Source organism: Bombina bombina, chromosome 4, assembly GCF_027579735.1.
Source record: "Bombina bombina isolate aBomBom1 chromosome 4, aBomBom1.pri, whole genome shotgun sequence".
Lineage (NCBI taxonomy): Eukaryota > Metazoa > Chordata > Amphibia > Anura > Bombinatoridae > Bombina > Bombina bombina.
Window position 1 is genome coordinate 611313916 of NC_069502.1, and position 15395 is coordinate 611329310.

The following is a 15395-nucleotide window of genomic DNA, read 5'->3' on the forward strand; positions in this document are numbered from 1 at the left end:
CTTTTTTCCATCAGGATCTCAAATCCTTAAAATTTGAAGGTATGGAGATTGAACGCTTGATTCTCAGTCATAGAGGTTTCTCTGACTCTTTTAATACTATTTACAGGCTCGTAAATCTGTATCTAGAAGATATATTATCGAGTCTGGAAGATTTACATTTTCTTGGTGTTTTTCTCATCATTTTTCTGACATTCTTTTAGAATTCCGAATTTTACAGTTTCTTCAGGATGGTTTGGATAAAGGTTTATGTCTGCAAGTTCCTTGAAACAAATCTCTGCTCTTTCTGTTCTTTTTCACAGAAAGATTGCTAATCTTCCTGATATTCATTGTTTTTACAAGCTTTGGTTCGTATAAAACCTGTTAAGTCAATTTTCTCTCCTCCGTTGGTTGAATTTGGTTCTGGGGGCTCTCAAGCTCCTCCGTTTGAACCTATGCATTCGCTGGACATTAAATTACTTTCTTGGAAAGTTTTGTTTCTTTTGGCCATCTCTTCTGCTAGAAGAGTTTCTGATTTACTGCTCTTTCTTGTGAGTCTCCTTTTCTGATTTTTCATCAGGATAAGGCGGTGTTGCGAACTTCTTTTAAATTTTTTCCTAAGGTTGTGAATTCTAACAACATTAGTAGAGAAATTGTGGTTCCTTCATTGTGTTCTAATCCTAAAATTCTAAGGAAAGATCGTTGCATTCTTTGGATGTAGTTAGAGCTTTGAAATATTATGTTGAAGCTACTAAAAATTTCCGAAAGACTTCTAGTCTATTTGTTATCTTTTCCGGTTCTAGGAAGGTCAGAAGGCCTTTACCATTTCTTTGGCGTTTTTTGGTTAAAGTCTTTGATTCATCATGCTTATGTCGAGTCGGGTAAATCTCAGCCTCAAAGGATTACAGCTCATTCTACTAGGTCAGTTTCTACTTCCTGGGCGTTTAGGAATGAAGCTTCGGTTGATCAGATTTGCAAAGCAGCGACTTGGTCTTCTTTGCATACTTTTACTAAATTCTACCATTTTGATGTGTTTTCTTCTTCTGAAGCAGTTTTTGGTAGAAAAGTACTTCAGGCAGCTGTTTCAGTTTGATTCTTCTGCTTATAATTTCAGTTTTTTTCATTATAAGATTTAAACTTTATTTTGGGTGTGGATTATTTTCAGCCGAATTGGCTGTCTTTATTTTATCCCTCCCTCTCTAGTGACTCTTGCGTGGAAGATCCACATCTTGGGTATTCATTATCCCATACATCACTAGCTCATGGACTCTTGCTAATTACATGAAAAAAACATAATTTATGTAAGAACTTACCTGATAAATTCATTTCTTTCATATTAGCAAAAGTCCATGAGGCCCACCCTTTTTGTGGTGGTTATGATTTTTTTGTATAAAGCACAATTATTCCAATTCCTTATTTTTTATGCGTTAAATTGAATTGTGGGTGTGCTTTCGCACTTTTTTCTTATCACCCCACTTCTTGGCTATTCGTTAAACTGAATTGTGGGTGTGGTGAGGGTGTATTTATAGGCATTTTAAGGTTTGGGAAACTTTGAATGTATATCCCATACGTCACTAGCTAATATGAAAGAAATGAATTTATCAGGTAAGTTCTTACATAAATTATGTTTTCCAGTACCAGACTCTCATTTGGAGCTGTGGAGTACCATTCCCAAGGTGGACAGGGGCCATTTCCACTTTGGTTAAAATAACCACTATCCCTTTAGGGGCTAGGCACCTTCTTCAGAGACCCCATGGGCAGTAAGATGGAGGGATTATTGAGGAGGATGTTTAATCAAATAGGCCATTCTGTTTCAAACCGGCCCTGGGTATAGCTGCTGTGGCCGGAGCCGCCACCTTTTTGGTGGCAACTCCTTATGACAAGATTCTGGTGGAGACTCCGATGATAATCAGGTCTCGATTTAAAGCTCTTAAGACGGACAATTCCTTCATTTTGTGGTGCCATCATGCAGATCATCTGCCTTAATGCCAAGTGTTCTGGCTTTGCAGACTCCTTTCCTTGACATTTAAATGTAAGATCTTATTTGGTCCAGGCCTGGATTCAATCATTTCCACTGTGACCGGGGGAAAGGGGGCATTCTTTCCCCAGGACAAGAAATCCAGATCAAGAAATCAGTCAATCAGGCAATTTTCGTTCCTTTTGTACAAATAAGGGACAGATCTCCAGCCCCTTCTAAGACAGACCAACCCAAGAGTACCTGGAAGCTTAATCAAATTTAGAACAAGGCCAAGCAGTTCCAAGAAGCCTTCATCTCACAACAAATCTGCATAAAGGGGCGGCCCCGATCTAGAATCGGATCGTGTTGGGGCAGACTTTCTTGGTTTCAGGATGCTTGTTTCTGGACGTCAAGACCCATGGGTTTTAGACGTGATCTCCCAGGGATACAAGATAAGTTTTCAATCTCGCTCTCCAAGGGGCAGATTCATTCTGTCAAGGCTCTTGTCCAAACCATAGAAGAGGACTGTCTTTTTAAATTGCGTAGCAGATCTAGCTTCCATGGGAGTGATTGTCCCTGTTAGAACAAAGTCAGGGGTTTATTTAAGTCTCTTTGTGGTTACATAAGGAGGAAATGTTTCGACCCATTCTATCCGGTCCATCCTTCTATCCGGTCCATCCTTCCGTTAACCAGGAGGGCATAATTCATGATCACTATAGATTTGAAGGACATATCTGCATGTTGCGATTCACAGCGACCATTTCAGTTCCTTCGTTTTGCCTTTCTGGACAATCTCTACCAATTCATTGTGCTCCCTTTGTTCTCTCTACTGCTCCCAAGGATCTTACAAAGGCTTAGGACAGGGTATCAAACTCAAAGTATCTGGGGGCCACTGGCCAAGTGTTTTTCTCCCAAGGGGCCGCATGAACTGAGTAAGTGCTCCGAACCTGGGATATATTAGGAAATGGAAGTGACATTTATCCAAGTAGTAATGAAAAGTGGGAGTTGTAGACCACAATAGACATACACAGTTGTATATTATATCTTGTGAGTACCACGTGAAGTAATCATCTTGGAACTGTATAGCAATGTAAAAAGTGATATTTACCCAACGCAATGCGTGGTGGGAGTCTACACTGGATGCTTTGTCTTTTATATTTGTCTTGTGAGTACCTATAGAGAATATCAACTAGTTAGACCTCTAAGAACCCTAAAAAAAATTGACAGCCCAAATTAATGGTTTACCTATTAAACAAGGGAGGGCCAGATGAAACTATCTTGAGGGCCGCATTTGGCCTGGGGCCTGTACTTTGAGACCACTGGCTTAGAAGCTCTTCTAGCGGTGGCCAGGGAGCATGGAATCGCTGTGGCTCCTTACCTGGATGATGTGTTGGTTCAAGCTCCATCTTTTCCGTTGGCAAGTTCTTTTGTGTCTCCTTCGTTCCTATGGCTGAAAAATAGATATGGACAAGAGCTCTCTTGTTCCCAATACCAGGGTGTGCTTCCTGGGAACGATTATAGACTCGATTTTCCATGAAAAACTTTTTGTCGGATCATTGTTGAGCCAAACTTCTATCCTTCTGTCTCTCGTTACAATCTAATGTTCGGCCCTCGGTAGGTCTCATGGTAGCTGCCATGGTAGCTGCCATGGATATTATTCCTTTTGCGCACTATCGACTGAGACCACTACAACTATGTATGCTCAGGCAGTGGAACAGCAAAATTCCGAACTGTCCCAATTGACCAATCTGGACCAGGAACTGAGAAATTCTCTCTCCTGGTGGCTCTCTCAGAACCATCTGTCTCAAGCCACGTTCTTTTTTTTCTTACTATCTTGGTAGATTTTTGACTACGCCTGTTTGCTAGGTTGGGGGGAGCGGTGTGGGGTCCCTTGAAGGTTCAGGGGCTCTGGTCGCCGGAGGAATCAACCCTACCCATCAACATTCTGGAACTAAGGGCCATCTTCAATACTCTGATGCCATGGCCTCCACTTCATTCTGTCCGCTTTAACAGATTTTAGTCGGACAACATTGCATCAGTAGCATATATCAATCATCAAGGGGGAACAAGGAGTTCCCTGGCTATGAAGGAGGTATGTTGCATCCTTCAATGGGCGGAATCCTACATTTATCACATCTCAGCCATACATAACCCAGGGGTAAACAATTGCAAGCGGACTTCCTGCTCAGTCAGATCTTTCACCCAGGGAAGTGGTCTCTCCATCAGGAGGTGTTCGCGGAGATAACGCTCAGGTGGGGAGTTCCAGAGAGAGATCTTATGGCTCTCATTTTAATGCCAAACTACCCAGATAGGGGTTAAGATAGAGGGATCCTCAAGCCTGTCTTAGTGGACGCATTAGCTGTTCATGTAATTCGGTCTTATTTATCTTTTCCCTCCGATTGCTCTCCTTCCTTGAGTGATCGCAACGCATCAAACAGTGATTCTCTACGCAGGACTTGGTTCGCAGTCCTAGTGAAGATGTCATCTGCTCATCCTTGGCAGTTACCTCAGTGTGCGGACCTTCTTCATCAAGGTCCATTTCTTAACAAAAATCTAGATTCTCTGAGGCTCACTGCGTGGGAATTGAATGCCTAGTCCTGTCCAAGAGGGGTTTCTCTGACAAGCTGATTTATATCTTAATTCAGGCCCACAAACCAGTTACTAGACTTACTTGCCACAAGGCGTGGCACACTTATCTATCTTGTGCGAGGAGCAAGGGTTTCCCTAGCTCCAAGATTGAGGGTTCTTCGAATTCTTTTGTTTCCCCAAGAGGATTTTGGATAAGGAATTGTCGGGCCCAGTTCTCTTAAGGGGCAGATCTCTGCTCTCTATTTTGTTCAGGCTCTTGCTAGAGTCAGGCCAGTGTTAAACCTGTTGCTCCCCCTTGGAGCTTTAATCTTGTTCTTCATGTTCTGCAGCAGGCTCTTTTTGATCCTATGCATTCTGTTGATATTTAAAAGTGAATGTCAATTTTGATGCTAAAGTGCCCGGTTTTTTAAATTTCGATTAAAAACAGGGGCACTTTAATTCATCAAAATTTACATTTCACTCGCTAAGAAAAAAAAACTTAACTTTTAATCTTCACAGCAGCTCCAGGTTCCTCCGCCCGCGCAAAGCTCTTCCTGGGTCTAAAATGAGGAATCCAGCTTCCTCCAATCACAGCGTTGATCAGCAATTGATTCCCCCTGGTGGGGGGGGGGGGGCCGTGCTTGGAGGATGACCTATCCATCATTTTCTGACGTCAGAAATGGGCTTTCGACGACCGGAGGATGCTGGAGCTGCTGTGAGAATAAAAGGTAAGTATTTTTTCACAACAGGAGTGGAAATGTAAATTTTGATGATTAAAGTTGCCCCTGATTTTAATAACATTTTTTAAAACCAGGCACTTTAGCATCAAAATTGACATTCATTTTAACTTTTGTCTTGGAAAGTTTTGTTGCTGTTGGCTATTTTCTTCTGCGCGCAGAATTTCTGAATTGTCTTTACAGTGTGATCCTCCTTATCTAATTTTTCATGCGGATAAGGTGGTTTTTGCAAACAAATGTTTGTTTGCAGAAATGGATCTTTAAAATGTATGTGTGCAGAGAGTCTTGTAGGATTGTTGTTGCAGTGAGGTCTGTGTGAGAAAGAGAGTTGTAAATGAAAAACTATCTGTTAACAAAGGGCTAGGTGTATGGGGGGGAGGTGTAGCTGGGAGAGGGGAAATGTTGAAACCCAATTCCAAATTAGCCCAACAGATATAAAAATAAAATGCACTCATTGTCTTGATTGGAGATAGATGAATTACCTTCAAATGTTTGCAGAAATGGATCTTTAAAATGTATGTGTGCAGAGAGTCTGTAGGATTGTTGTTGCAGTGAGGTCTGTGTGAGAAAGAGAGTTGGAGGGATACTTAATGATTGGACTAAGGTGGCTTTGCTTCCTTCTGGTGGCCAGGTGTTCCCAACAGTAATAAATTATTATTTTTCTTGGCAGTGAGAGTACACAAATTCATTCATCAGGTAAGTATAAATATTTTGTTTTCCACAATCTGGGGGACTGATGTTTATCCCAAATATTGAACTTTAGACTAGGTTATGCCTTCTCCCCAATTGCTGTCATCCATCATGCTCAGCAGGATCAAAAAAAGATAAAGGGACATTCATTGTAATCACTTTCTGTTGGCAGAGGCGGCCTTTCAAGGAGTTCTTCATTAAGAACTAATGCCCTTCCAAATTGCATCAAACTTATTTGCACTTAAATGTAAGAACAGTTGGACGTATGTATTATATCTCAACACTAAAAACAAATACTCTAAAAATTCACTCCTCAAAAGATTTTGCCTGATGCATTCCAAACCTACTACAAGGCATTATATAATATCAGTCAATTTGATATGGCTACTATATCACATGAACAGAGAGATACTTAGTGCCCCCTTCTCACTTGAGGAAGTACAATGGGTAATCGAGAATCTTCTGTCTGATAAAGCCCCTGGCCCAGATGTGTTTACCAATTATTACTATTAAAAAAAATTTCCCAAAGGTGCTAGGGTCCCTTTTGGCGGTTCTAAGACCGCGGGGCATAGCAGTGGCGCCTAATCTAGACGACATCTTAATTCAGGCGTCGACTGTCCAGCTAGCCAAGTCTCACACGGACATCGTGTTGGCTTTTCTAAGATCTCACGGGTGGAAGGTGAACATAAAAAAGAGTTCTCTCTTCCCTCTCACAAGAGTTTCCTTCCTGGGAACTCTGATAGACTCGGTAGAAATGAAAATATTTCTGACGGAGGTCAGAAAATCAAAACTCTTAACTACTTGCCGAGCTCTTCATTCCATTCCTCGGCCATCAGTGGCTCAGTGTATGGAGGTACTCGGACTCATGGTAGCGGCAATGGACATAGTTCCTTTTGCTCGCCTACATCTAATACCACTGCAACTATGCATGCTCAAACAGTGGAATGGGGATTATGCAGATTTATCTCCTCAACTGCATCTAGACCAGGAGACCAGATATTCTCTTCTCTGGTGGTTGTCTCAGGGAATGTGTTTCCGCTGGCCAGAGTGGCTCATAGTAACGACAGATGCCAGCCTGCTAGGCTGGGGTGCAGTCTGGAACTCCCTGAAAGCACAGGGCTTATGGTCTCGGGAGGAAACTCTCCTCCCGATAAACATTGTTGAACTGAGAGCGATATTCAATGCGCTTCAGGCGTGGCCTCAGCTAGCTGCGGCCAAATTCATCAGATTTCAGTCAGACAACATCACAACTGTAGCTTATATCAATCATCAAGGAGGAACACGGAGTTCTCTAGCGATGATGGAGGTAACCAAAATAATCCGATGGGCGGAGGTTCACTCTTGCCATCTCTCAGCAATCCATATCCCAGGGGTAGGGAACTGGGAGGCGGATTTCCTAAGTCGTCAGACTTTTCATACGGGGGAGTGGGAGCTCCACCCGGAGGTATTTGCCCACCTGACTCAGCTATGGGGCACACCAGAATTGGATCTGATGGCGTCCCGTCAGGACGCCAAACTTCCTCGTTACGGGTCCAGGTCCCGGGATCCCCAGGCAGTACTAATAGATGCTCTAGCAGTGCCCTGGTCCTTCAATCTGGCCTAGGTATTTCTACCGTTTCCTCTCCTCCCACGTCTGGTTGCCAGAATCAAGCAGGAGAGAGCTTCGTGATTCTGATAGCACCTGCGTGGCCACGCAAGACTTGGTATGCAGACCTAGTGGACATGTCATCTTTTCCACCATGGACTCTGCCAATGAGGCAGGACCTTCTAATCCAAGGTCCATTCAAGCATTCAAATTAATTTCTCTGCGTCTGACTGCTTGGAGATTGAACGCCTGATTCTATCAAAGCGTGGTTTCTCTGAGTCGGTCATTGATACCCTGATTCAAGCTTGAAAGCCTGTCACCAGGAAAATCTATCATAAGATTTGGCGCAAATATCTTTATTGGTGTGAATCCAAGGGTTACTCATGGAGTAAGATTAGGATTCATAGAATATTGTCTTTTCTCCAAGAAGGATTGGAGAAGGGATTATCAGCTAGTTCCTTAAAAGGACAGATGTCTGCTTTGTCTATTCTTTTACACAAACGTCTGGCAGATGTCCCAGACGTTCAAGCGTTTAGTCAGGATCAAGCCTGTATTTAAACCTGTTGCTCCGCCATGGAGCCTAAACTTAGTTCTTAAAGGGGTTCCGTTTGAACCTATGCATTCCATAGATATTAAGCTTCTATCTTGGAAAGTTTTGTTTTTAGTAGCTATCTCTTCGGCTCGAAGAGTTTCTGAGTTATCTGCTTTACAGTGTGACTCGCCTTACCTTGTTTTCCATGCAGATATGGTGGTTTTGCGTACCAAACCTGGATTCCTTCCTAAGGTTGTTTCTAATAGGAATATCAATCAGGAAATTGTTGTTCCTTCATTGTGTCCTAATCCTTTATCAAAGAAGGAACGTCTGTTGCACAATCTTGATGTGGTTTGTGCTTTAAAGTTCTACTTACAAGCGACTAAAGATTTCAGTCAAACATCTTCATTGTTTGTTGTTTACTCTGTAAGCGGAGAGGTCAAAAGGCTACGGCTACCTCTTTCTTTTTGGCTGAAAAGCATCATCCGTTTGGCTTATGAGACTGCTGGCCAGCAGCCTCCTGAAAGAATTACTGCTCATTCTACTAGAGCAGTGGCTTCCACATGGGTTTTTAAAAATGAGGCTTCTGTTGAAAAGATTTGTAGGGCGGCGATTTGGTCTTCGCTTCATACTTTTTCCAAATTTTACAAATTCGATACTTTTGCTTCTTCTGAGGCTATTATTGGGAGAACGGTTCTACAAGCAGTGGTGCCTTCCGTTTAAGGTACCTGTCTTGTCCCTCCCTTCATCCGTGTCCTAAAGCTTTGGTATTGGTATCCCACAAGTATGGATGAATCCGTGGACTCGATACATTTTACAAGAGAAAACAGAATTTATGCTTACCTGATAAATTTCTTTCTCTTGTGATCGAGTCCACGGCCCCCCTGTCTGTTTAAGACAGGTAGTATATTTTTATTTTAAAAACTTCAGTCACCTCTGCACCCTATAGTTTCTCCTCTTTCTTCCTAGCCCTTCGGCCTCGAATGACTGGGGGGTGGAGCTAAGGAGGAGCTATATGAAGAGCTCTGCTGTGGGTGCTCTCTTTGCCACTTCCTGTAGGAATGAGAATATCCCACAAGTATGGATGAATCCAGTGGACTCGATACATCACAAGAAAGAAATTATCAGGTAAGCATAAATTCTGTTATTTAATAATAATCGTTTTAAAAAAAAAACTCAATCAATATGCATACACTAGACCATAAAATTAATATAAATTCCTGAATTCTTTTTTATTAGTTAATATCTATAAACACATTGAAATATATTTGTAGGAACAAGAATATGAACCAATACTATACATGTATATGAATTATTAAAAGATTATATACTCTTTACAAAGCAAAACCAAATTGTAAGGTTTTAACTAACCTTATTCACAATAGAATTTCATTCAATTAACACAATGAGATTCCAAGATATTTAGCTTATAACATTCAAGCAATACAATTAACAGTGCTAAGTTAAACAATAGGACAATATACACTTTTATTAAAACATCAGAAATTGTATATATTATTTGTGTAAACAACCAACTCCTATGTCTAAGCTGAAATAAATTCTTAATTACCTACAGTTAAGACAAATTCTAAGATATATGTATCTATATGTTTGCCAGGTTAAAATTACTTGGCATCAAGGATATGTCTAACAATACACAGGCTATGAAATATTAGTTAAAATACAAACTGCTCTCTTTAATCTACCAACTGTAATTTAAACTGCAGTGACTATGCAATTATTTGTTTTAAAATATTACCTGTTATTTGCAACTTTTTTTTTTTTTAATATCTACCTTACCCAAAAATGATCAAAACGATAATTCAGTTACCAAAATCTTCTTGTTTCATCTCAGAAGACAGATAAGTAAATTTTGCAATCAATGAGAAAAGGAAGTCAGCTTGCTTAGAATGATTGTATTTCAAACGCCCAGCAGTCAGTTATCACTCAAGGTCAGCAGCATGTCCCTATTTCTCTCTCTTGCCTTACTTATATATGTTTTCAATCATTTATGAAACCATGTGGGCGGCCCTACGGAAACTAATCATCCCATTGGTCACTTGGGAAGTCTTATCGGATTGGCCCTAGGCTTGTATTGTTACTATGGAAATGCGGAATAGAAGAAAATAGAGGGGCGCCTCATGTGTAGGATCAACAGATATAAAAATCAGTGATAACAGTAGTAGAGCCAAATGGGTACTCACACACTTCACAAGCACACCAATGTGCTGGTAGTAGCAGGCTGCAGATTCAAAGGGTGTGGCAGCTCACCTCTCAGGTAGTATTGTGATGCTGGAGATGGAAAAGGAGACACAGGAAAAAAGCACTACATGTGCAGACTGTTAAAATACAACAAACAATATTTTCAGTGGTACAGGTGGTTACTCACATATTCCATGAGCACACTTATGTGCTGGTAGAAACAAGCTGCAAATTTTAGGCAGGTGTAGCAGCTCACCCCAGAAAAGATTTCTTAATGCTGTAATCAAATGGCTCCAATAGGTAACACAAAGTCCCAAAAAGGTAGAGAGACTCTTATGTATCAGCAGGGCAGTAGGTAGGTAAAGATATCCACTCAAAGGCGTATTTCCAGTAAAATACACATATTTATTAAAAACAAAAGTTAAAAAACACAACAGAACAATTGCTGTGTTAGGTGGATAAAAAAGGGTTAACAGTGACCCCAATAATGCAACGCGTTTCTCGGTTTAGCACCGTTTCATCAGGCATAAAATTGTTCTTATACTATGGAAATGCATCTTTTAGCATTCAAATCTTTTGACTGTAATACCGGATTTTGGCCATCAGGGGGCAGCATGACAAACAAAACAGATTCATTCTTAACATTCATCTTTGCTACATCTTAAATATTTCCCATATAATGATTATATTAAACATACTCTAATTTATTGCATTAATAAATTACAATATTAATTATAGATGGGGTAGTATCATATCATTTTTCTGATTTCCCTGATACCAAATACATTATGTTTTTAACATTATATTATATCAAAGGAATTTATACTGCTAATTTATTAGCTTAAAACTCATTTAAAATGTCACCAGTACCCTGGCATTTATATAAAAACCACAGCATATTTTATATACAGTAATGCACTGCATCCCAACATGAATATAATATATTTCATATTTCTAATAAATCCTGAATGAATTAATCTTGTCTATGGTCCATATTCACAGGACATCTTGTTATTATATGTCTGAAAAATAAAGAGATACAGAGGTTATTATTCTGACACAGTTAAACATTTTAGACCAACTAAAATGGTAACCTATCAAGCTTAGCAAATACTCATGTAATATTAGAAAATTAGACAATCTCCCAAATCTCTATATTCATATACAATACGTTGTCTGAAGATAGATATATATATATATATATATATATATATATATATTCATTGATTACCTTGACTACATGAAGATATTTATTTTACAAGATTTATTTATTCTTATTTATGCCATACAGAGACTTTAAATGTGAAATTGTCTGTTCTCTGTACATGGGAAACTCAATAGGGGATCATTTAACTTGTGGTTGTTAAAAAATTACAGTTCCTGCAGACGCCGAAAAGGCCTTTGATAGAGTGGATTGGCTCTATCTCAGACAAGTCTTATCTAAGATGAATTTTGGGGAACCTTTTCTACATATGATCTTCTCACTTTATTCCACTCCAAATGCTAGAGTAAGAGTTAACGGCGGGCTATCTGACACATTTAATATAACCAATGGAACCAGGCAGGGCTGCCCACTGTCACCGCTGCTATTTGTATTGTCTTCCGAAGCCCTGGCCCAGAGGATCCGACTTAATGAGCTGATCACGGGTATAAAAATTGGTAACATGAATAACAAATTAATGATGTATGCCGATGACATACTTTTTACCCTATCTAATATAGAAGTTGCAATCCCAGAACTACTGGTAGAATTACAAGCATATGGTCGGGTCTCTAATTTTCATCTAAATCTGTCTAAATCTGAGCTCCTCAACATTTCTTCTCCCCCTCAGATAGTAGACCGACTGGTCTCGGAGCATCACCTCAAAGTAGCCGAATCCAAGCTTAAATACTTAGGTATATATATCACTAAAGAGTCTGGGTCCCTATTTTCAAATAACTATACTCCTCTGAAAAATGAGATTGTGAGGGATTTGGGCTCTTGGAATAACAAATCGCTTTGTTATTTGAGGAGGACTTGGAGTACCTGACATTGCTCTATATAAGAAGGCCATAGCTTTACAACATATTATTGAATGGAGCCATAACTCAGAAAATAAGGCATGGGTCCAATTAGATAATATACTCGACAGGGGTAATGTGGCGACATTGGCATGGACAGAAGTTAAAAAAACGCCCAGACACCATTTCTATGTATCCAACTGTAGCAGAGACGTTCAGGGAATGGGATAAATTAATTGCAACAAATACACATATCTCATCCATTCATTCTCCGCTCCTCCCCATCAGAGAAAACCCAGACTTACCCATCAGTAGCTCACAAACATCTGGTAAACCAACATATGGACTAAGAGAGGGTACACTGTACTATGTAATAGATCAAGGGAAGATTGCGACTCTAGAAAAATTACAAACGTGGGACAAAGCGTTATTCCACAATTGGCTAACGAGAGCGCAATTGGTACATTTCATTATTACTCACAAACACAAGCACAAATTTCAGAGGGAACTTACTACTTTTGAGAAGTTATGTACACAACCCATACCTCCAAGACATACAATTTCTATTTTATACAAACTTATTTTGCTTCAAGACGACCACACTCTACCAACATACACACAGGCTTGGAAAGCTGAATTAGGTACTGAATTTGAAGCTAAAATGTGGCGTAGCTCCTTTCATCGAGCAATGCAGGCCTCTTCATCAGCTGGTATGCAGGAAATGCATTTTAAATTAATTAGTCACTGCTATCAGACACCAGCCATGATCCACAGATCTTTTTCACATGCTAGTGATAGATGCTGGAGAGGTTGCGGACAAAGGGGATCCATGTACCACATCTGGTGGACTTGTCCTACCATCAGAAACTATTGGAAAGAGGTATTTTCTTCAATGTCCACCATTATTGATATACCATTAGAACCTAATTTCAACACTGTTATTTCTAGAAATACCCAAGATACAAAATAAAATTAAAAAGTCGCTCCTGATGATTATGATTAATAGTAGTAAAAAACTGATACCTAAACACTGGAAATCCAGTGCACCCCCTACTCTATCGGAATGGCACTCCCAAACGGATGACCTGATGAGATTGGAATGTTTTCCTTACTTAAAGACAGATCAGTTGGATAAATATCAGGGGATGATGGACCTGTGGGGTAGTAGTAGAATTTGAGGGTGATTACAAACAATCTCTGTATGGTCTGCACTGACTGCATCGGAAAAGCGATTCTAGCTGTCCATTTAAATATTGAATAAGGCTCTCGTTCGGAAAGGTCCCCCCCCCACCTCCCTTCCACTTTCTTCTTATTCAACTCTTTTTTTTTTTCTTCTTACTATCATAGTACAAGTTCTTGGATCAGAACAAAAGATTGACAGATCTTTGAATCATTAGGAACTATTGCCGTTGATCTGATAGAAAATTTTATATATTATATGACTTTACATATGGACAATAGCGGTTTGTTTGTATCACGTTGATTCTGTGAATCTGAATTTATTTTGCCTATGTTGTAACCTTGAATTCTCTAATAAAAATCTTTAAAAATGTTCTCCAGACGGATCAGCTCCTCACCTTGGCAGGAAACCCATATATGGGCATGTATTTTTGAGGCTCCAGCATGCTAATTTCCACTTCCTTGAAATTGTAAGCATCTCATCAGGTCTTAAATTAAGTCTATACATTCCAGGATGTGTGCTGTGAGCTTCAAAAGCTATGTTATCTTTTAATTAGCTATAAAACTCTGCTCTTTCTCAAAATCACTTTTACAACATTCCTTTTTTTAAGTGACTTTGTGACTCATCCTGTGTAATCACGGAAGTGGGGGAGGATTGAATTTGGTCAGTCAATTCCATTTTAATGTTTTATGAATGAATGAATCATTTGGTGCTGATTAGCCAAATATAAATACTATATATTAATCTTTACATATACCTTGACAGCTGTGCGTTCTCTATCTTTTCCTGACCCTCCCATTTCCCTTATCAGTACATATATAGATTCCCTGAAGTCTAAACTATTCGATTATATCTGGGATGGGAGATGTGCCAGAATTAATAAAAAACAATTATCTGTATTCCGATGGATCAGGGAGGCCTAGGTGTACCGAAACTACTTAAATATCGACAAGCTGTCTCTTCTTCAGAGAATAATAGACTGGTTTACTTATTACCCACCAAAATTTGGGTAAAGCTGGAACACGACATATCACAAATACCACATTGTGTGTTTTGTGCTGGACTCCCAAAACTAGGGACACCTTTCGAGTTAAATACTACTCAAATCATAAAAGAAACATACATAGTTTGGATAAAATCTTATCATTGTATCCTTTTCTATTATCTAATATCTCACTCCTAACCCCATTAGTTTACAACACTGAATCCTACAAGGTCTTATTGACCTACTCAGATTACTAGGCCCTAATAATAGATCTTTAATGATATGCCACTTTGGGGATGAACATAATTTTAAGGGAGAGAGAATTGGTAGATGAGGGAATTCTAGCTTTTAAAAACAGTTTTTTATATTGCCAATGTTACTGTTATATGACTCTCACCCTCATAAAAGGAATATGTTACACCACTTACCTCTTTTGAGAGCATGTGTCGAAAATCGACACCATTTATCATGCCCTTTCTCTTACATATTCGCTTCTACAACAGACTAACCCTAGACATTTCCCATTTTATAGACAAATGGAGTAACAAGTTAAATATAGATATCTCTCAAATCGATGTCATCATTTTCACTGCGGTCAAAAAGTCTTCAATCTCTAACAAATTTATAGATTTAAACTTAAAAAAATATTACAAAAGTGGTATTTGACCCCAGCTAGATAAAATAATTACAAACTTTACCTTGATCAATGTTGGAGATATAATGTACCCGTAGGACACATGGTCCACATCTGGTAGTTCTGCCCCCAAATAACTCCAATTTGGATGACAGTTCAAAAGAAGCAGCAAAACTGCTGGGACTCACCATCCCTCTTGATTCATGTATTTGGCTGTTTAATAAGGTCCCAAAAAAAATTAATACAATACAAAATAATCTGTTTAATATAGTCAGCAACGGCATAACAATGGAAAAGTACATCTGTCCCCTCACTTACACAATGGTTACAGGAATGCAATAACTTAGA

General features: G+C 39.5%; 1 protein-coding gene across 3 annotated transcripts in view; it reads left to right on the forward strand.

Annotated features, from left to right (window-relative positions):
• Positions 1 to 15395, forward strand: part of AFG1L (AFG1 like ATPase) — a 763812-nt gene that overhangs the window by 101131 nt on the left and 647286 nt on the right. The gene's annotated exons all lie outside the window — the stretch shown is intronic.